Raw genomic sequence first — 23,869 nt, forward strand, 5'->3', positions numbered from 1 at the left:
CCGATTGTTAGTGCTATATTATTTGCGAGAAGGTACACTACCTTAAGTCGTAATAGTTAGTTAAATACTTGGTTAAAACTAGTGCAGTAAATTACGCATCAAGTTTTAGCGTCGTTGTCGGGGAACGACTATTTTAGTTTATAATTTAATTGTTTTAGATTAATCGATCTTTTTTGTGGGGTAAAAACCGCAAAAAGTTAATTTTCTACAAAAAATATTTTCTGTTCAAAAAACATCGACTTAACGACGTGGTGGCCTTTACCATGATGTGATATCGGTGATATTAATATTTTCAGTTTTTCGTTCTATCGATTTGTTCTGCTTCACCACGAGGCGGTATCATTACCACGACGTGGTGAACGTTCAGTAGGAATTTTTAATTACTTTTTGTTTGTTTTTATGTTTTTATTTCTGTTTTTGTAGTAGTATATGACATGTGGATCAAACACACCTTTGAGACCACCACTTGAAGATCCAGAGTCAGCTTTTCATAAAAAGAAGGACAGGAACGAAGGAGAATCAAACACACCAAAGAAATCACCATTCAAGGATCTAAAATTAGTTTTTCATAAAAAGAAGGGCAAGCACGTAGGAGAATCGAGCAACATCCCGAAAGACGAAGGCACTTTTGAAGGCATTGAGAACACTCCTAATAAAAAGGATTCCGGTTACGAAACAGACAAAAGTAGCGAACCCGAAAGCGAGCCAAGAAAAAACATGACAAACATTGCCGACATTTCAATGGAGACGTACAAGAAGAGAATCTAGGAGGACACCAGTCCAGGCTTAGCGCAACCCGCAATTCGCGCTACCGCAACATTCGAGCTTAAATGACATATTCTTTCCACACTTCATGATGTTCCATTTTCCGGGAAATATCATGAGGATGCTTACAAACATCTTGATGAAGTAAATGACATCGCTGATTACTTCGACATCCCGAATGTCCCACATGAGATGGTGTTATTAAGAATGCTTCCCTTCACTTTCAAAGGAGCTGCTAAGGATTGGTTAAATGCACTTCCACCCAATGCAATTACTACATGGGCACAAACGCGTGAACAATTATTAGAGAAATTTTTCCCACCATAAAAGTGTCCAAACTGAAAAAGGTAATATCTTATTTTGAGCAACAACCGGGTGAGTCACTTTATGAAGCATGGGAGCGCTACAAGGGATTGCTTCGAAATTGCCCCCAAAATGATCTTAATGTGCAACAAGAAGTCTCAATCTTCTACGATGGGGTAAATGTGATGACAAGGCAACTCCTTGATTCTCAAGGACCTTTAACAAAGAAAACTCCCGTTGAAATTAAGGAGCTAATCGAAGAATTTTCTAAGCATTCGCGTGAGTATCACAACCCTCGAAATGATAGAGCGAAAGGAATTAGGAGTGGCACTTCAGAAGACATGGCGACTGTTTTGGTTATGTTGAATAATATGGATCAAATAATGACAAAGATGGATCAATCCATACATGCCATACGTACGTGTGGGTTGAAAAAAGTGCAATGGTCCACATTTGACGAAAGATTTCCATCTAGACGAAAATGGGAATAGGAAAGCTCAAGTGTGCTACTCAAGTGGAGACCACTATGATGAAGATTAGAGGAAGACGAAGAAAGAATATTTGCCTTATGATGAATACAAAAAGGAAAAAAGACGAGAAATTTAGGCAAACAGGTCGATGCTTTTACCAAAAAGAGCAACCACAACCTGAAAAGAAAGTTGATTTTGAGTCCATACTTACTAGGTTCATGGAGGTTTCAGAAAAATGTCATGATGAAACTGACGTAGCAATAAGAGACCAGTAAGCTCTAATGAGAGATCAACAAGATTTACTTGGAAATCATCAAGCATCAATCCAAAATATTGAAGCTCAACTTTGTCAATTAACTACATTGGTTAACGAATGATTACCTCCACAAATTCCCGATAATAAACCACAACCGCATGGCATGGCCATCGACACTCATGAAGACACTATTTATGAGTTCTTAGAAGCTTTAGAAGAAGAGCCAAAGCAACCCGAACCACAGTCAAAGAAGTCAAAAGCCGAAGATAAAATTATTGTTGAATCACCGTCTTCACGACGTGAGGATTCAATCCTCACGACGTGGGCCCAGTCTAGGCAGGAAAATATTGGTGATGCTCAAGCTTTTCGTCCTCCACTACTATTTCCTTCTCGAGCCAAGGTTCACCCACTGGAGCAAAATCATATCAAATTTATGATGCAAGTTAAGGGTATTCCTATCAATATGCCTTTTATTGACTCCTTGGCACAAGTGCCCGAATATGCCAAATTTCTCCAAGACTTACTTGACACTCGCCAACAACTAGAAAAGACCTCCAAGGTAGTCCTTAGTGAGTAGAGTTCTAAGGTTATTATGGAAGGGATACCGAGGAATATGGGAGATCATGGAGGCCTTACACTTCCATGTGAATTTGGAAATAATATGAAGACATGGTTTAGCCGATTATGGAGCAAGTATAAATTTGATGCCTTATTCGTTCTATCAAAAACTCAACCTTCCAGAATTGAAGGCTACTCGAATGACAATTCATATGTCCAACCGTTCAGTGACTCATCCTCGAGGCATAGTTGAGAACATTTTGGTAAAAATTGGAAAATTTATTTTTCCAATTGACTTTGTGGTGCTAGACATGAAAGAGGATAAAGATGTCCCAATAATCCTTGGACACCCTTTGCTTAATACCGTACGAGCCTTGGTGGATATTCGTCAGTCTAAGGTTATTTACGATTGGCAGATGAAGAAATGTCTTTTGGAGTGGCAGACGGATTTAAGAATGATTATGCTCAAAATTAAGTATTCTTTATGGATGAAGAAAACAAGCTTGAAGAGTTGGAGAAATTGATGGAAGAAGAAATTCAAACAATTAAACAAGTCAATCGTACTAAACCTAGAGCTTCAATTCCAATGGTTTTTGAAGTCTTTGCTTATAAAACTCCAAGTTCTCTAGTTAGTAATGAAAGTGAAGAAGGGTTAATGTCAAGTGAAGAAGAAGAAGAAGTTACACAAGACTTGACACAACCAACTTTGGATAAGGAGGTACAAAAAGAAAAAGAAGGGCCTAAACTTGTTATGAAGAATAAAGGGTTGAAACGAAAGAATGAAGAAGGCGATTCTAAAGTGAAAAAGGAGAATTATAAGAAATATTATTTAAAAATATTGCAAGCATACAAGAAGAAATGGAAGGAGCAAAAGGTGCAAGTGGAGAGCCCAATCCCAACCAATTCAACGTAGGCTATTTAGAGCTTATTTGACATGGTTACTGGACGCTTTAAAATGAATTAAAAATAAAATTTGTACCTTCTAGTTTTTGGGATGTTACAGTGAAACCTTAAACAATAGAGTTAATTTTATGGAATTAGGTTGGTAGGCTATTCAGAGCTGTTTTACCTGGTGTATAATTCCAGGACATAATGATCCTAAGTGGGAGGTAACTGTAACGCCCACAAATTCGGGCTATACGTTGAAGATATAATAATAATAATAATTATACCTTTTATCGAACAACTAAAATCCGTGAATAGGGTAATTGTTCTTCGTACGCGCTATGAGCTAGTAAATATTATCAATACATGTTATGTAAACAAATATTAGGAGTATATAATATTTTTAGAAAATCATAATATAAAAATTATCGTTAAGAGATAAAATTAGATTAAAAATAAAAGATTATTTAGGATAAATAATCTTAACAAACGTTGTAGTAATCGTGATGACAAGCACGTAGATATAAATAATTCTCAAAGCTGACTTTGTATGAGGAAGTTATGATTTTTCAAAGTTTTGTGTTCGACACGATACAAAATGTGTGTCATAAAAAGTGAGACGGAGATTAGTTGTACATTAGACAAAACATTCTAAATGAATTTTGTAGTAGTCTACGATAAGAAATCAACGGTATAAAGAACGTCAAAAACGGAGCTCATATGCGAAAGATACGAAGGAAACTTGGTCGCTAACCTTGATATGCAACGTCTTTTAGAATGTATTCTTTACAAAATTCTAAATTTAAAATAGAACGAGAATTAACCAACAAAGTCTAAATGAAAGTTGTAGTGTTCGTCGATACCAAGTCAGGGATATAAAGAGCGTAAAAAATGGAGATCATACGCGAAAGAAACCAAGAAAAATTAGCGCCTACGCTTGAGGCGCGACGCACCCAGTAGAAGGCGCAACACGCCCTGTGTCTTGGCAGCCAATAAATACAAGTCCGATTTTGGTTCATTCTTGCTCAACTTTTCTCAAAATTCTCTCTAGAATTTCTGTCATTACATGTCTGATTTTCCTTAAGCTCTTAAAATACTTTAGCAAGGTTCTGCGACGTCAGAGAGCCCGATGAAATGATGTTTCAGAGTCGAAATTTTGCCCACAACTTTCCAAGGTTTTCACTAAACAACCTGTAAGCTGAGTTATGCTTATCATGAATTATGTATAACTTTTATTTATGTTTGTAAATCTAAAGAGTGCATAGTTACTTTCATGAACATGATTTTAAAACTAGTATTTATTAAAAGTGTTAAATATATGTTGAAAGTTTGTATGTTAATTACATGCTTATTATTTGAAATTTTTGTTAAATGTTTGTTTGATAACATACGCTACGCGAACCAAATAATGTTATATATGTGTCAAAGAGTATATATAACATCATTACATGATAATATTAATAGAAGTATTTTACTTAAAAGATTACTGTATATTAAATACTTGATACTCTTTGGTAAATATATACACTAAATTATGGTAGTGTTGTCTAAACAAAGTTAGTATTGGAAACTGATTTCCAGGACTGTAATCTTGTCTAAGTTTTATTTATTATTTTTTTCTTAACTAAGACGTATAAAGGATGTTTAGATCCAATTAAGATGGAAAATAGTATAGACATACTAAATATCACAACAGTATCGTGAAGACTTTATTAATAATGAATAATGAACTAGTCTAGTTACAAACTAAGGTTTGTCAAGGATATCTAGTTCAAATTAAAATAAACGAATACTTAGTCATACCATATGTTATAATTATATTGCATTAAGAGGGAATCATTATTAAAGGTTAACTATTTATATTATAGTCTGGTTTACTTATACACTAAAGACATATAAGGATGATTAGTTCAAATAAGTTGGATATTGAGAAGTCTCATTTTGTTGAAAGATGTGAAATTAAAGAAGAGCGGAGTATTCCTCCTCTTTCAAGACAGCCAGAAATGGCAAGTCTGTATCAGGAATATGTGGGGTATGTCTGGTCATCTATCAGAGTAAGATGACAACACTTGACCATTCTAGACAAGCTTGTGAATTACATTGCTAGTGTGGAATTATAACCCATAGAAGTAGATGAAATGGGATACCATATTTATCAAATAATCAGAAGCCTCGGGTGCCTTTATGACTTACACTCGTCAAGGACTCCCCTAGCTGTGTAGTCAACCATCATTCTAAATGTCTCATCAGGTAAGTTGATTCTTCCTAATAATTGTGGACTAGGATTCGTGAGAATCAGTTGGGATGGGTATGTATGGGCGAAATTTTTATAGCTATCTAAGTTATGGGATATATCTATATTGTCTGGTAAAAGTTGGTTTTTTAGGTTTGATAATTATAAATTATTATCATAATAATATTATGGGATTGAAAACTCTTTGTGTCTCACCAGGTTTCCCAACCTGAACCACTCAAATTGTAACGTCCCAAAAATAATGATATAAAATTTTCGTTTTTTGATTAATAAATCGTTAATACATATCACTTCCACAAATTCAAGTTAATCGAGATTTATCAAAACATCATCAAGTCATAGGAAATCACAGAATGCGGAAACATGTGGTGTGTGCTCTGCAATCATCCCGGGCTCTTCTATTTGAAAATCCGAAGTACATGAAACATTAACTGAAAACCGTAAGCACAAAGCTTAGTGAGTTACTCAAGATACCACATACCACATATACATAAATCACATACTAGGCCCCCGCCCTCCATCGGGCCTCACCCGGTATCGAGTCCCACTCGGCCGTGGGCCCCAACCGACATCGAGCCCCGCTCGGCTTCGGGCCCCGCCCGGCATCGAGCCCCGCTCGGATTATAGATCTTTCAATCACCAGTCCCCGACTAACATTGGGCCCCGCCCGATAATCATATAACCTTATAAGCATATAAACATATAATCTCACTAGCACATGCAATAACCATAAAGACCATATCATACCATACAGTCATCGAGCCTTGCCCGACATCGGGCCTCGCCCGGTAAGCATAAAAGCATGTACTGATAACTAGCATATAATATACTTATCATGCCCCGCCTGGCATCGGGCCTCACCCAAAATCGAGCCATACTCGGTAAGCATAAAACACATAACACATGGAAGAGTAACGCATACAACAAGCATGCTAAGCATAACAAACCATGGACCGACATTGGTGCCTTCGACCCGCTAAGCATAGTGAGGAAACTCACCTCATACTGCCGAATCATTCAAATAATCCATGGCTGCTGGCTGACAGATCCTCACGCTATCAATCACAAGTTAAGCATCCATCAATAATCGGACCCGACTCATACTAAGTTTCCAAACTAGGGTAAAAGACCTTTCTACCCTCTTCATAACTTGGCCCAAAGCCAAGGCCCAATTAAACAATCCAAAAGACCAAATTCCAAATGAACACCCAAGGCCCAAAATAACCCATGGTCAACCCTGGCCAAACATCTGGTCAAAGTCAAAGTCAACAGTCCATGTTGACCAAACACGCCGTGTTGACTTGCAAACACGCCATGTTTTCCTGAATTCCAACAGATTAAAACATTAAGCTACCCTCTCCGATTCCAAGAGCTCCAAAACTCAGATCTAGACCACAATGACACTTAGAAGGGTAAGTGTTTCACCTTTACCCATAGGGATTACCAAAAAGGGTCAAAACCCAACCAAAAAGGCTTGATAGAGCAAGGGCTTAACCAATAATCACTTAATCCTTCATGAAATAGCCCCAAAACATAGATCTGACTTCCTTAAGGTGGAAACCACATAAAGTTGCCAACTTTACGTTCATGTATGTCTGAAGAAAGCTCTTAAACTTAATAAGGGACTTAATAATTGACTTAATGCATGAATGACACCAAAAATCTCATAAAGCTTGCACCTTTATGCTCAAAGGGACCAAAACAAACTCAGATCTGGAATAATAAGCCCTTAAAACGACTTCAATCTCTCATCCACCCAAAAGGGACCAAAGGCATAACAAAGCACAACATGAGGAAATCTAAACATCTATAAATCAAGGTTCAAACTTGATACCTTAGAAAGCTTTCCCAAAAGAAGATGATTCTGGATCCAAAGCCAATCCACCAAGTAAGACAACTTCAAGATCTCCTCTTCCTTCACAAAGGCCACAAATGAGCACCAAGAACTACTTACTAGCTCAAGAACACCACCAAGAGACTTAGGGATCGATTTTAAGGTTTTAGTGTCAATGGAGGCTGGTAAGGAGACCAACCCTTGGGGCTTAAAGAGATTATATTGGGTGCAACATCCTAAAAATTAGGGTTTCCTTCCTAGCTTCCAACACGCTGTGTTTAGACACCAAAACGCCGTGTTTACCTTAATGAGAACCACACTTTTACTTAACTAGACACACCGTGTTGGTTCCTGCAACACGCCGTGTCCAATCCTTAAAATGGGATTCATTCCTTAATATTGCTCCTTAGGATTCTGGCTGTTAAAATCTCCCCCACTTCAATTAGATTTCGTCTTCGAAATCATTCCTTACCATTCCAGGCGCTCAGACAACCTAAAGAATGCAACCATAGCCCCGAACACACACGACCTTCCCAAGGCTATCGATTCCAACCGAAGCAGAACTCTCCAACCCAAAGAAGACGAATCCATAATCCCATACAGAAAACCAGCCCTACCTTACCTGAAACCTGAAATCTCGAATTCTCGAATTGGTATGACTCACTAACAGGCAGCAAATACTAAATCACTACCATACCGAAACCTTACTGAATTCCAGACCAACAAAATGCTTCCAATCCTTGATTATCTTGATGCTTCCACTGGGAGCAAAATCACTAGTTATTTACTGTTGTAGAACACTTATACTTGACAAAAGGCTCAGATAATCCTTCGAGTAGAAGACTCATCCTTGCAATCGTTAGACTCAGATGAGAGCTGCTCAACAGGGTCAAATCACTTACTATGAGATTATTTAATCCAAACTGCAAGTGACCTACGCATCCTCCGAATGGAAAACGACTCCACACACGAGTCCCAAATCACTGTCACTGCCTTGAATTATATCGATGCCCCTTATCTGCTTTACAAAAGCAGCCGAGACCTCCCTAGTCCCAACTTTTCTGCCACTAACTGGAACACCGGATTATCGCCCGGTTGCTGAGTCAAAAGACACACACAGTCACCCCACGCGACTTCTGAATGAAAGGCTCATCTGCCAGTAATTGCCCAAGATATCTCGCCACTTATGGCTCCAACGATCATAACAGCCCAACAAGCCTAACGCCACCAAATCCAATGCTAAAAAGGAATGCTAGAAAACCAACTGTAGTCCTATATCACAACCGGCCTCAAACGACCTACCATTTCTTGATCCCATACATGTTGTGGCCTTCCCACAGCCTTACGAACTGACCCTCCCTGGTGTAATCCATTTGAAGAAACCCATGACCAATCATAAAATGAAATCCATCTGAAATTCCAAAACCCCATACTTGACTGACCCCACATAGACAGAACCAAACCAAAACACAAGAGCATGATCTGCCAACAGAATTGAAACCATCCTTTTAACCCTAAACCCTTCCACTGGTACCCTTGGCGTAAATATTCCTTAATTCATATCCTACTGAAGATAAGGCCTTGCACAAAAACACCCACGATTCCCAACGCAAGCTCCCACCAACAACCATCTCGATACCCAACCTATAACTCGATATCTAAGGATCTACACTTGCATTTCACCCAAAGATTTCTGATTCACATCAACCCCTCACTAATCCGGGGTATAGAGATTCCCAAACCATCTCTGAGACTACCATAAACCATCTCTGAGACTACCATTCTTACACCTGGTCCAGCCACCAGGTCCTAAGAGTCCAAAAGATAAGGCTACCCATCCCAAACATCCATCTGCACCACTTACTAAGCACACACTCAATCCTGAAACCCAAGATCCAATACCTTGACCCAAAGGTCTTTACCAGGTCCCACTTACATTGCTATACACACATGGTCCTCGCCCACAGGTCCCATCCAAACTATACCACGGAGCGGCCCCGCCCACGGGTCCCACCCATCTAGGGATACACATGCCTAACTCTTGCTCGGACCCTAATGGTCCCCAACCTCAAATAGAGCAATACTCCTCGACAATCCTGACCAGCGTGCCCAAGGCACGAACTGATTCCCCCTTTATGCTCATGACAACCTCCAACGATAGTCTATGTTGAACTGGTGAATGCTACGATCCCATCACAACCTTACAAAACTACAAACCAACCATGGTTACCACCCATGGGCTAACCATACCCTAACCATCACAACCACACACATCCTAAACCGAAACCTACATCCAATCAGGTGTTCGAGTCATACCTCGAATCCCAAGGCCCTTAACCTGGACTCAACCACAAGCCTGCTATAGATAATAAAGAAGGCACTGAACAACGGTTGGAATTTTCCTGAACTCCCACTTACACAACTTTATTCCAAATGGCCACTTGGGTCGTCTCTCTTCCTGAAAACGATGCGAAATTTACCCTAGTTCCACACCCGATCCAACTCCCGGAAATTTTGATCGATTCTCCCCCACTTGGATTTGACGAAGCCCTTTCACCTCTTAAATCCGATGGATCCCCGACCCATCAACCTCAAATATCATGAACCACCTATGACATACTTACCAGTACTAGCGTTCCATTACTAGCCAATCTCAATGATCGTCCAACTCATGAATTCCTGAAGAATACTCTTGAAAACTTAACTAGTCAAAATCACCTCCCATGATACCTTACCAATTTCTTGAGTTCCTAAGCTGGCAATTAGAAACCATAACCCTTACCCTGAAGGATGAATCTTCATTCCAACTTCCATTCTCTAAGAACCAATGAACTCTAACCGTAGACAACCCATGCGAATATACAACTCCCCTAACACACCCAATGAACAAACAACTCATGCAACTGACACCACTATCTTCCTGCTACCACTCCTCTCCTAGTAACGATAATGCTTGAAGCCAAAAGTTTTTCCATAGGCGACCATCGATCATACCAGAACAGATGATAAACCACTGAAACTTGACTCCACTGGAGAACTAACCCGCTAACCGTGACCAAAGATCCTCCAATCAATACCCCTGAAATGATTCCGATAAAACTCGGAACAATAACTAAACACGCTGAAACCCACTAAACAAGATACGACCCACTACTGATTCATTGAATACTTTCAGCATGAAGAATGGCATATCACAATCCTTGATAATATAACCCAGATAATAGCAGAAAATCAACCCGAGGTATAACTTACTCAAACCCAAGCGAAATTCCAACGCAAAACATATTTACTGACAACAACCCTGAAGAAAACAGAAGGTAACATACCCGCAAAAGCATCTGAACGAATCCTGACTTCCTCCTCCTAAGTTACCCCGACCATCCTGAGGACATGGTACAAAACTCCCCTCCGATCCCATAAGACAAGAACCAACCGTAGGATCTGTTGGATTAGTTTCTAAGTCCATAACTAAAAGTGGTATGTATTCGACCCGACTTGGCATGGTCCATTTGGGTTGCACTTCACCGGAACAATTTATATGGATAGTCTTTTGAGAATAGTATGTTTATGATTTATATTAATATATTATAAGTTCTAATATATTAATATGGAATCATATTATTTAATTAGTATTGATCAAGAATTAATTTAGAATTAATTTAGTGATAAAAAAGGAACTAATTAAATATGGACTCTTTTATGGAATGGGCCAAGTTCATTTAGGTTGGGCTAAGCTTTCATGGATAGTCCATGGAGTGTTTAACCCATGGATCCTTTGGAAATGAAAGGTCATGGGTATTAGGGTTTACATGAATGTAACCCTAATCCTCCATACTATATAAAGAGGTCCTTGGCACTTGAAATTGGCACTAGTGTGTGAGAACAAAGTGTGGGCCGATTTCTAGAAGTGCTTGCGATTCTCTCAAGTTTTCCAAGGTAGTTTTGGTGATTTGTGATTCCACTTGAGGCATCCACATTATTGGTGCTAGGCTCTTGAAGCTCCAAGGAATCAATCACAAGCAAAAGAGAAAACATAGATCCAAGGTTTATAGGCTTGCATGTACACCATAGGAGTGTTAGAATGCTCAAAACCCATTAGTGGTATCAGAGCCTAGGCTTGTTTTCTTTTATACTTGATGCAAATTGCTGAAAATCGAAGTTTGTATGTTGTCTGGTCAGCAGACTCGCCGAGTCCATTAAGGGACTCGACGAGTCCATGCCTAAATTCATCCAACTCATCGAGTTGGTTCATGCACTCGACGAGTCGGACCCCCTGACAGCATATCTTCGAGTTTTAAGGTTGGAATTGGTCTAGAATCATTACCTTAAACTGTTTTGGACTTTTAAAAACTGTTTTTTGATGTGGTAATGATTATGGTAAACCAATGTCAAGGTTGTTATCAAAATTTCAAGTTTTATGTGAGTTTATGTAATTCTTGAAATTGTTGATATGATTGTTCATACACTTAAGAGTTTTGGTAGATCATAGGAATTATTTGCAAAATTGTTTGTTACATAATTCTTGATCTAAATGTATCTTAATGGAGTCCATAATTTGTCCTCAAGTTATGGATTACCAAAAGACATTTCTTTTAAAGATCCATTAAAATGCATAGGTTACAAAAGTTGAAGAGTCTTTTTGTTTTAAGAACTCCATAACTTATCCTCAAGTTATGGATGTTCAAGAGTCTCTTCATTAAAGTTTTTAAAACCTTAATTAAACTCATAAGTTATGAAAATCCAAAAGTTTTTGAATAGTTCAAAACTTGCCCTCAAGTTTTGGAATTTGTAATGTCTCACACACACTTTAATTCCAAACCCTAGAGTTTTAAAAGTTAAAAGTCAACCCTTACACTTTATGGTATTATAAGTTAATAATATATATATATATATATATATATATATATATATATATATATATATATATATATATATATATATATATATGTATAAGAGCAAGTCAGTCTTACCGTTAGTAGACCTCATTCACGAAGCCGGTCTATAAGGGGGGTATAAGGTTGTTGTCTATAAAATAGCAACTTAATGGGTATCCACTCTCACCCACCGCTTCCTTCACTGGTGGAGGGTCGTTAGCCGAACGAGTAGGAGAAGGACTGTAATTCTCCCTTCATTAAAAGTATTAATGATAGATACTAAGTAACTAAACTCTTATAAATTCCCAATCTTAGTTACTTAGGAAAATGTGAATTTGGTGCTAACCCATGAAATTACACTTTGCACTTTGGTTAAGTCGTTAGTGGAGCGTGTGTGGTTTAACTGGCACACTAACCTGGATTTAACAAGGTAGGCAAAGGGTAACTTAATGTTTATCATAGGATCGGTAGAGCGTGTGTGGTTAACCGGCACATCGATTAAGTGATAAATATTAAGGGTACCAAGTATATTTGCATGGTTATTCACACCTTGTTTTGTGATCCTCGGCATCCCAGTCACAAAACTTGAGAGGGAACAATCGAGATTGAAACATGCCATTGAAAAGTTCAATGAATCTCAAAAGATCTAGGAATTTCAAATCTAATTAAAACCTAATAAATTATTTCGTTTTTCATGGTGGAAATTGGTGAATCGTCATTCGCCTACCTTCAAATATTTTATAGCTTGGATTACGGCATCCCTTTTCCAAGTTATAAAATATTGTGTTGGGTCCTAGCCTTAATAGTTCATATTGGGTGTTATATTAAGGATTTAAATCAAGTAACTTGAATTTCTCCCATTGTAGATGTCTGGTTCAGACAACTATGATCTTCCCGAATCCCTAGGAACAAGCTTTCCTAATGAAGATGATGTCCCATGGCTGGTTCATGGAAATCATACTTATCTTCCTTCACCTCCTCCAATTATTCTCCCTAACCCACAAGTTCTTGAATAGTTCAAGGTCACTCAAGCCCTATTGGCAAGCAAGATCTATGTGTGCTCACATCTTGGAGATGAAATCACATATTGACAAGCCGGGAGAGTTGGGTGTCAAAGTCTTGAGGAAGTTGGTTGTTCAATCACTTTCTAAGTCACATAGTGAGTTTCCTTTGGGACTACTATGAAACAGACCATGACATGACCCTTAATGATCTTATCTATTTGCTAGGTGCTGCTGAATCAGCAATGATTTGGAGCACTGGTAAAGAAAATTTGATTAGAAGATCAACTTCCCAAACTTCCATGGACATTGACAATGGTAACATTGAAAATCCAGAAAAGCTTTCTCTTCCCAATGGAAGGGGATCGGCCATAGTCAACTCGGTTGACCAAATGGTAAAGAGAAAGGCTAAGTCTGAGACAGTCTCGTGTACCATTCCCAAAGAGTCCATATGCTTATATTTCCAAAGGAAGGGGCACTGGTTGAAAAGCTGCCCTATTTACCTGAAAGATCATAAGGTTGGTCAAGTCAAAAAGTTTAACTCTACCTTAGGTAAGTCCACTATCTAACTCTATTAAGTTCCTATTTGGAGATTCTTATTACATGATGTGACTGGGTCACATGTTGAAGTTTTAAGAATCAAAGAAAGGAGAGGAAGCTTAAAGAAGAGTAAGTTGATTCTGATCGCGAAGATGGATTTCGGTCGCATCGTTCGGTGATCAGAATTTTGAGCTGTTGCTTAAAAGTTGTGATAGATTGCTTAGGAATAGATAACAGCATAGTTTTTCATATGCATTTGCATTGTAAGGATAAGTTTTTCCGCAAGTTTTAAAATAAAAGAAACTTTTTGATTTTATTTATTTTAAGTATCCTTACAATGGCATTTGTGAAAAATTGTTGTTTATATGATTCCATTGATAGCAACATTGGAAAATGGGTTTGATTTTGTCGTTTGTGGTAGTGTCATAATTTACCAAATAAGGAAAGATTCTCATCAAACAAGTTTCAGTTGGATAGAAACTTGGAATTATGCAAGTTGTATTGTATGGTGAATGAGAATTTTCATCTTTGGAAAAATTAAGACTAGTTCCTTGTTCACATGTATATGTGAGTCAAGTGAAGGACTAAGGGATCGAGTACACATTCTTGTGCACTAGTCAAGTCCACCACAAAAGATCGATAAGACTACTCGTCATGATTTACTAAAGTTTAGTAAATATGGTTATACTTACAAGTTTAAGTATAATTCTGAAGCATTGGAAAAGTTTCGATGTATGGCAGAACGAATAAGAAGAATCAAATTTGGCAGAAAGATAAAAGTTTCTCAAATCTGAAAAGATGGGAGAGTACATTAGTATCATGTTTTATGATCATCTTAATGATTAAGAAACCATCACAATAAGTCCTCTAAGGACATCTTAGTGCATTCTTATGACTAAGAAGAGGAATCTTGAATTGTTGAAATGGTTAAATCAAGAAGATGAGTCATACTTCGTTCCAAAACAAGTCTTAGAGTCATACTCCAAGATTGTAACTTGAGTGACATATCTTAAAGAAAGGTTTATAACACGTGTCAAATGTAAAAGTAAAATATGTTCTACTCTTGCACATTTGAAATTGGTAAGTTCTGATGTTTTGGATAAAACAAAGACCAACTAAGGCCAATTGTGTGAGGTGTTTGCCTTGATAAAGAATCCGCACTATCTCTTGAATATTTGTTTTGTCAAGGAATGGTTCTTGGCAAGAGAGTCTTATATGTCAAGAGGACAGTGGGAGTCTAAAGATCTGAAAAAAGCTTCAAGATCTAATCAAGAATAAAAACTTGTAGTTTATCACTAGCACGCGACTTGTGGTTTATAACCTATCGTGTTGACATATTCCATTTCTGTACCCATTCTAGTTAAAGTTGGATTTGCATGTGAGTTCTGAGTGTTCTCAGTTAGTTGCATAACAACTTGGAAGCAATGGCAGGCCCTTGTGCTGCCATGTGGCAAGAACTTAAGATTGCACAAGTTCAATCCATATGAGTTTGGATTTGTCACTAACCTTGTCTTGTGATTATGATTTTGACAAATTCACATGGATAGGAACACGTACACCATAAAATCTAAGTGTCATAAGGTTTTTCTCCGATTCATGAAAATGATGGTGAGGAAACGCTTTCACTAAGTGGTTTTAAGTAGATAGCAATTGTGATATTTGAAATCTCAAAGTCGTTAGTGGAGTGTGTGTGGTTAGCCGGCACACTAACATGGACTTGTGAGGAATGGAAAAGGTCTAAACAATTGAGACTATGATTACGACATCCCTTTTCATAGTTCTGAAATTGTTTAGACACACATGTATGCTATCTAAGGAAAGGTGTATGATTTTGATAAAGTTTATCAAAGCATCTCGTATCAGAAATCTGAACTTTGGTAAGAAAGTCAATAAAGTATTGATTTCTACAAGTCCATCTGATGTCAAAGCTAGTGGGAGCATAAGTGTTATGCTAATAATCATCATGTTAGTGGGAGCATGATAATTATAATAAGTGTTGCAAGTAAGCAATGTTATTTATATAAAACAAAAGTTTCAATTGGGAAAAAGTTGTTTTTCTATAATTAAAGGAGAGTAAATTGTACTTCATTTCAAATCTAAAAGCTTATATCGTGAGATTTTAATCAAATTTAGTCAGGTATATATATGAATGTTATGTTGGAATGGTTCAACATAAGGAAATTCTATATATGGGAACACTATTTGCGTTCTAAAATTCGATTATGATTACGGCATCCCTTTTCATAATCTGAATTTTGAGAACATGGCAAACAGAAATAGAAACATTATAGCAAAAGACTAGTCTAGTATCATGTCTTTATGTGATACATCATGAATCGTGTCCCATATGCTTCGGATATAGGGTCGATTGCATGTGTTATAATATTCATCCTTTCTAAATTTTCCAAATGCTCAGGGCATTAAGAGGGGGAAAATCTAGAATTGGATATGACTAAAATGATTAACCAATTGTCGAGGACAATCTAAGGTTTACCAAAGATTGGTTGCTCAGGGACAGTTGGAAGTATGGTGTAAATTTTTGGAGAGGACCATATTGACATATTCTGAAAAAAGGCAACTCTTGTTCAGAAGTGATAGTCAAAATGAGAATATGGAAATATTCCTATAGGTGGAAGTTATTTATTAAATCTGTGTAAGATTAGGAAACTTAATGCAAGAAGGATGTTCAAAGCAATGTACAATTTGAGACTTCGTTTCCATGGAATGATCTCCATTGGAATACTCTGTAATGACTGTTGACAAGTCTTTGTGACTTTGTGCATAATCATTACAAGAGGATCAGTGCATATAAGTTTAAAATCTAACAAGATTTCAGTAAATGGTAGGAATTTGGAATTCTTACATTTGTGGTAAGGATTTGGGATTGTGAAATGAGAATCATTGGAATTATGGTCAATCAATCTATTTCACAAAGTAAAAGATCATAGATAAACTTAGTGTTCATACTTGGTGTATGGCATAACTAATGTTTGGACAAACATAGTGTGCATATTTGGTGTATGGCATGACTGTTGTTTGGATAAACATAGTGTGCATGCTTGGAGCATGGCATGACTATTGTTTTGATTCAAGTATAAAGTTGATAATTTGAAACAGTATGCAATGAATAATGTGTAATCAATATGGTGATAAATAAAAGGTGTTCTATTTAGATTCATAAGTTTTGAGACCATATTGGATACGATTATTCTTGTGTTTCACTTTGCATGTTTTGACTTCTAGAATAACTAGGTCGTTCTTCTTGAATGACTAAGTTATTAAAACCATCCACAGTTGATAGTACGTTGCAAGTAGGTATTAAGGCAAGACTGTCATGAAGCTGGTTTGTAGATGTCCAAGGTAGTGGACATAGGAAGAGTTGCTACAACATTCATGAGTGCTCATAAGCTCTGAGTATTGGATTAAACCCACGCTCATTTGACTCACTTCATGGATTTTTATCACGAGTGATCATGAGACGATAATATCTTATATTCTTCAAACCTAGAGATATGAGTTGTTGCCTATGAGTTGGTTATACATTGATTGTATGAAAACGCATTGATAACTCGATGTTATAAAACGTGCCTTTGTGTATGATTCAAAAAGTAGTAGAACAAGCATATGATTCGAAGTTTATCCATTCCTTTTACCCTTAAAGGGATAAAAGCGATATCTGTGGGCCCCTCGATGATTTAGTGATGACACCCCCAAGTGTTTGGCCAAGCCTGGACTGATGGGATTTGTTCAATTAGTCGGTCGTCATAAATCGGAAATCGGGAAACAACAAATGGACAGAGAGAATGATTATAATCCATGTCTCAGTCCATATAATATCTATAATGGAGGAATATACGATCCCTTATCTAATGGACGCGTCATTGATTTGTTCAGAGTTCGACAGCGGCTTTAAGAGCTACAATTTCTAGCTGGGTTTTGGAGTCATACGCAATAATAGTTTTAGACTTATCCAAGTGGGAGACTGTTGGATTAGTGTCTAAGTCCATAACTAAAATTAGTATGTATTCGACCCGACTTGGCATGGTCCATTTGGGTTGCACTTCACCGGAACCATTTATATGGATAGTCTTTTGAGAATAGTATGTTTATGATTTATATTAATATATTATAAGTTCTAATATATTAATATGGAATCATATTATTTAATTAGTATTGATCAAGAATTAATTTAGTGATAAAAAATGAACTAATTAAATATGAACTCTTTTATGGAATGGGCCAAGTTCATTTAGGTTGGGCTAAGCTTTCATGGATAGTTCATGGAGTGTTTTACCCATGGATCCTATGGAAATGAAAGGTCATGGGCATTAGGGTTTACATGAATGTAACCCTAATCCTCCATACTATATAAAGAGGTCCTTGGCACTTGAAATTGGCACTAGTGTGTGAGAACAAAGGGTGGGCCGATTTCTAGAAGTGCTTGCTATTCTCTCAAGTTTTCCAAGGTGGTTTTGGTGATTTGTGATTCCACTTGAGGCATCCACATTATTGGTGCTAGGCTCTTGAAGCTCCAAGGAATCAACCACAAGCAAAAGAAAAAAAATAGATCCAAGGTTTATAGGGTTGCATGTACACCATAGGAGTGTTAGAATGCTCAAAACCCATCAGGATCCTCCTTCCTGAAGCATTCTAGGGATCCACAAGCTTTGGGCTCCAGATGAGCCCCCAACTGCCCCACTACAATCTCGGCCCAAAAGGCCTCGAGACGACCATCAAAGAGCTCCAAAATCCTTCCTTGGCTAAACCCAAGATACACTGTTTTTGGAGTTCTCAAGGAATCTGGAATTTTGTGTAGCACCCAATTCCTGGTACGTATTTAAATTCAAGAAAATGTTGCAATTTACTCTGGGACTCGGTGAGTTGGAGGCCCAACTCGTCGAGTAGACTCGACTTTTGATCGGGGTTTAAGTGACCTACTCGACGAGTCAGAAGACCGACTCGACGAGTAGGAGCTGTTTGGACAAAACCCTATTATTTAGGGTTTGCACCCTACTTAAACAACTTAACTCGTCCCAAACCAGCCTCCATCGCCCCTCTCACTTCCAGAAAACCCTAACTCGAAACCCTAGCCCTTATTGTGTGTTCTTGAGCCTTTTGGTGCCTTTTGTGTGTGTGTTTGAAGTTGAAGGAAGAAGTGGAAGCTGAGGAGTTCTTGAATAAGCAAGTGGATCCAGAGATTTTGCTCCATTTCTAGTTCATTCAAGGTAAAAAGCTTGAACCTTGACTTATCATTTGATAGATCACCTTTAAGACTTGGATCTTGCCATTTTTGGGACATTTCTAAGCCACCTTTGGGTTTGGCTCATATTGTGTAGTGTTAGCTTCGGATCTGGAACCATTGAGGGTTACCATGGCATAATGGTGCCAACTTTATGGCCATGGGAAGCCCAGACATCTAACAAAACCCCATTTTATAGCCTTTTGAGCCAAAACCCCATGAATGGACATTAAGTTCGTAGCTTTACGTATAAAAGGGACCCTAGGAGGCCAGATCTATGATTTGGATGCATTAAGACCCAGTATAATCGACTGTATAGTCTTGGAAAAAGAGGGAATCACCGAGTCACTTGGGTGACTCGGCGAGTCGGGACGTTTTTTTCCCCAAAACGTCTTCTGGGAATGGTTTTGGTTGAGTAGAAGGAACACTCAGCCTGCTAGGGGTTTATCTTGGACCTGGAAATCATAGGACTCGGTGAGTGTATGAACAGACTCGGCGAGTCCAAGTCAATCTCCAAACTTATGAAGACGGACTCGACGAGTTCAATGGGAACTCGGCAAGTCATAGACTGAACATCTTCTTATGGATGAAGATGAACTCGGCGAGTTCAAGAACAAACTCGGCGAGTCAGTTGAAGATTGTCCGATGTGTTGTTGAAGGCGAACTCGTCGAGCTCTTGCTAGAATTGACGAGTAGGAACGAGGTTATGGCATTTTGTGGATATGGGGACTCGATTAGTTAGCGGGCCAACTCGGCGAGTCGTGTCAACCAGATGTTGACTTTGACCAAAAGTTGACTTTGGCCATGGATTTGACTTTGACATTTACGGGGATTTAGTGACCCTTGTAAGGCTTACGAGTATGAGTTGATAACTTAGAAGAGTTGTCGTGTAGGGATTGAGGAGTCGCGGAGAGTCGATTTCCATACCGAGATCAGTGCAGACACTACGCGACAGTGAGGTGAGTTACCTTCCAGTATTGGTGGGTCTACGACCACAATGCCGGCCCACAAGTAGGAGTTGTATGTTAGATGATTGTCTTTGTGATATTCATCTAGGTTTGCTACTACCTGATATGTATGACAATATGATTATGTTATGATATTATGTGGTAGTAGTAGGAGGTGAAACAGTAGGCATATCAAGTTCGGTTGTTAGGACCGAAGGGTAGGTCGGGCACCCCAGATATGTCTGACAATATGATTATGTTGTGATATTATGTGGTAGTAGTAGGAGGTGAAACAGTCCTCGTGTCTCGGTTGTTAGGAACGAAGGGTATGTCAGCACCCCATAATGGCTTGACATGGGTAGGTCAGCACCCCAGAATGGCTTGACATGGGTAGGTCGGCACCCCAGAATGGCCGGACCGGGTAGGTCGGGACCCCAGAATTGCCCGACAGCATGTATGCTATATGACTGTATGGTATGTGGTATGACGGGGGAACTCACCAAGCTTTGTGCTTACAGTTTCAGTTTTGGTTTCAGGTACCTCTTCATCAAAGGGGAAGGAGCCGGTGGTGTAGCAGCGCATCACACACACACATGAGTTCTGCATTGAGTTTTCTGGGATTGTACTCTGATATTTATTACTATTGATGATATGGTTTGAGACATGTTGTTACGGTTTTTATAAATGGATATGATATTGGCAATGTTTTTGGTAAACTATTATTTAGTTACTTAATTAAAAATGAAATTTTTGGCCTTGAAATTTGGGATGTTACAAGTTGGTATCAGAGCCTTAGTTTGAGGGATTCGGATACACTCTCGGGTGTGTCTGAACTCAAAGTGAGGACTTGGTATGAAAACTTTTCAAAAGGAAAATCTTTTTTTTATGAAAAGAAGTTTGAAAAGAGAAAAGAACTTTGAAAAAGAACAAGATGTGTAATGTGCGTGACCGGCCGAGCTCAAGTAAGTTTTGCCCAAGATACCCATACATGTTATGATATGTGATGAGACAATGAATCAAGTATTGAACGAATTGGAGTGTAAATTCAAAGTAGAATTGAAAGATTTGAACACCGATGTAAATATGATCTGTTTGGCTCTATTACGCTTTTGCAAATTTTACAGAGTACAATGAATATTCTGTAAAAGACTTTGTTACTAAGACACTAGTAACCACTCCTATTTATAGAAGAGAAAAGCATACAAAAAATATACTAAGGACTAAACATGAAGCTTCGAATATTATGCCCTAGTAAAATACATTACAAAAATGTTCGAAGACCCTAAATACAAACTTCGACTATTACAACATTTCGACCCTAACAATCTCCCCCTTTGTAATCAAAGTCGAAGTCTTCAGTTTGTAAGCAGAGTAATAGAGTACAGCAAAACTCTTCGAACCTCAGTATACCAAGAAATAATTTTCTTCAATTCCTTCATGTCTCCTTCATTGTTCTTTTTGCAGTGGTTCATACGAACAATCAAGTTCGTATATTGAGATGTAGAATATCTCTCCACTTCGCTAGCTTGGAACAAAAACCGCTTCGATTTTCCAGCTTTATCCTTTCCAGCAAAAACTATTCCAAATGGCTTTAAACATATTTCTCCATCAGCATATTTCTTTAACTCAGTCTGAGTCAACGAAGGAGCCATTGGAACTTTTACTTCCATTCCCTTTGCAGTAGCCAACTCCACATCAGTCAGTGCTAGGCACTCATAATAATTCTCAATGAAGATTTTGATGTGAGCAACTCCAAGTTTGAATTCCTCTGGATCTGTGTTTTGCAGAAAAGAAAAGGATTTGTCTTTCAGAAGCAATGCCACTTGTATAAGGTCATACAAGTTCATCAGAGGAAAATCTGCAATAGTGAATTCGCATGTTTTTCCATTTTCCCTGGCCACAACATATTTAACATTTTGAACAATGTTTTCAAAGACCACATCCTTTTTCATTGTTATCACCTTCTTGATCTTGATCAGTGACCAAACATCCTCAGGGGCTTTGCCAAGTACTGCATGAAAACGAATTTTCATATGAGTCCCTTCATCTTTTTCTTTGAAATTCCCTTCAGCTTTGAACTGAGGCATGATGAACATCATCTCATTTATAGGGAAATCCAACTGGCATGCATCAGTGTTTGTAACCACATAACTTTGTTTTGGCTTCTTATCAAATGAGTACATGTGATTAAAGGCAACCAAGGCTTCGATTGTTACATAGTTGTAATGTTTTGTTGGATCACCTTTATTCATGCCCTTCGGATCACCAGCCCTCTGAGTCATGATGCTTTGAATAAGCCTCATTTTCTCGAGTTCAGCTTCAGCTTCAGCCTTCTTTTCTTCTTTAGATTTTTCAACCAGAATTGATTTTCCTTTGTCTTTCGAAGCAGATTTTTCAGTTACGTCTTTTAGCTTCGAATCACATCCACCAAATTCCAAAGGTTTACCAATTACAATTCCTTTCGAAATTGTTCTTGTAATTGGTAATGTTGTTACGATTGTTGAGGTCACTGGTTGAGCAGACACAATTACTGGTTTTGTTGAAGGGATGCTAGATGAAAATACCTTGCCCACCACTTTCGCTTCTTCTTCTGTTGACTTCCTTTCTCCCCCTTGCACCCCTGTGAAAACAGGAGGGGCAGTAGTTGTGGGAAGAAGACTGGATATGCGAAATAGTGGAGCAAGTTGCTTGTTAAGTATGGCTTCGAACTGCACAAACTTCTGGGATAAAATTTCTGGAGTAATCAACGGTGACGAAACCGGTTTCGTTGAGATCTCCTTCAACTCCTTTAACAACTTGATCACACCTTCAAAATTTTCATTTTCAGACTTGGAGATTTGAGTTATTTGAGGACTCAAACCTTCGTATAGCTTGACAAATCGAGTGACAGCATCACAAATGATATCGACCTTCTGATTCAAGGACACATAATCATGTTGAACAGATAGAATTTCCTTTTTCATGTCTTCACGAAGTTCGTGAATTTGGGAGTTAACATCCTCCCTCACTTTCTTGACTTCCTGAACAAAAAGAACATGTCGTTCTTTTGTTATGCTTCGTAGATCCTTAACTTCTCCCATAAAATCAGATCTGAGAGTTTTAACACGAAGCTCAGAATTCTGATCTGTGTAATCAACCTTTTCTAAAATAACAGACTCTGAGGCTTTCATCATTCCAGAAACTTTGTTGATTACTCTTGATTCAAACATCTTGAGCATAGAATCAACCTCCAAACTTGAAATAGATGAACCTCCGCCAAGATCAGCTTGGGATTGAATGATGGAGTTCAACTTTTGATTAAGAATTTTGTATTGCTTCATTGTCATTAACATATGATCAGGAAATTCTTCTTCTTCATCATGAAACTCTAGGTCTTCGAATGTTCCACCAAACCCTTCATTATCAGTTTCAGTGGGTGAAGATGGTTTGGGTGTATCAGTGGATTGAGAGGAAAAAATGGAAGTAATTGGTTGATTGATGATATGTTCAAAGGTTGGTGAAACAATGGTTGATGTGAGAGGAATAGTAGATGTTGGTGTAACAGAAACCAATGATTCAAAAGGAGTAGAGATAATTGGACCTTGATCTGCATCTTTCGAACCACCTTTACCCATGTTGACATTTGCATCCGTATCAGATACGTGTGCAGGGATGCCTGAAGTTCGAACCTCTTCAAAAATTGACTTGGCAATCGAAACTTCGGGTGGTATGATAACAGTCTTCTCAGGAATGGAACTTGTAATGATAGAAGTGAACTCTGGAGTTTCTGGTATTCGTTCATCCTCTTCTGTAGACTCAGTAGATAAAACAATCTTTCGAGTCTTCTTCGTCTTCTTCTTTTTCGGTTGTGACAAGTGTTTTGCCATATCTTCTGCTGCTCTTTTCTTGGATCCGGGAGAAACAGGAACAGGTACCTCACGAATTAAAACTCCTTGGTGAGTAA

At 38.2% G+C, this 23,869-nt stretch overlaps 1 non-coding gene across 1 annotated transcript; it reads right to left on the minus strand.

The window, feature by feature from the left end:
* Window positions 1-1,100: 1,100 nt before the first annotated feature.
* Window positions 1,101-1,207, minus strand: LOC145127960 (small nucleolar RNA R71). The gene has a single exon (XR_013716564.1). It is a non-coding gene; the product is annotated as a small nucleolar RNA R71 (small nucleolar RNA).
* Between the last annotated feature and the right edge of the window lie 22,662 nt (window positions 1,208-23,869).

The sequence above is a fragment of the Lactuca virosa genome, chromosome 7 (genome assembly GCF_052849685.1).
Source record: "Lactuca virosa cultivar CGN04683 chromosome 7, Lactuca_virosa_CGN04683_v6, whole genome shotgun sequence".
Classification (NCBI taxonomy): Eukaryota; Viridiplantae; Streptophyta; class Magnoliopsida; order Asterales; family Asteraceae; genus Lactuca; species Lactuca virosa.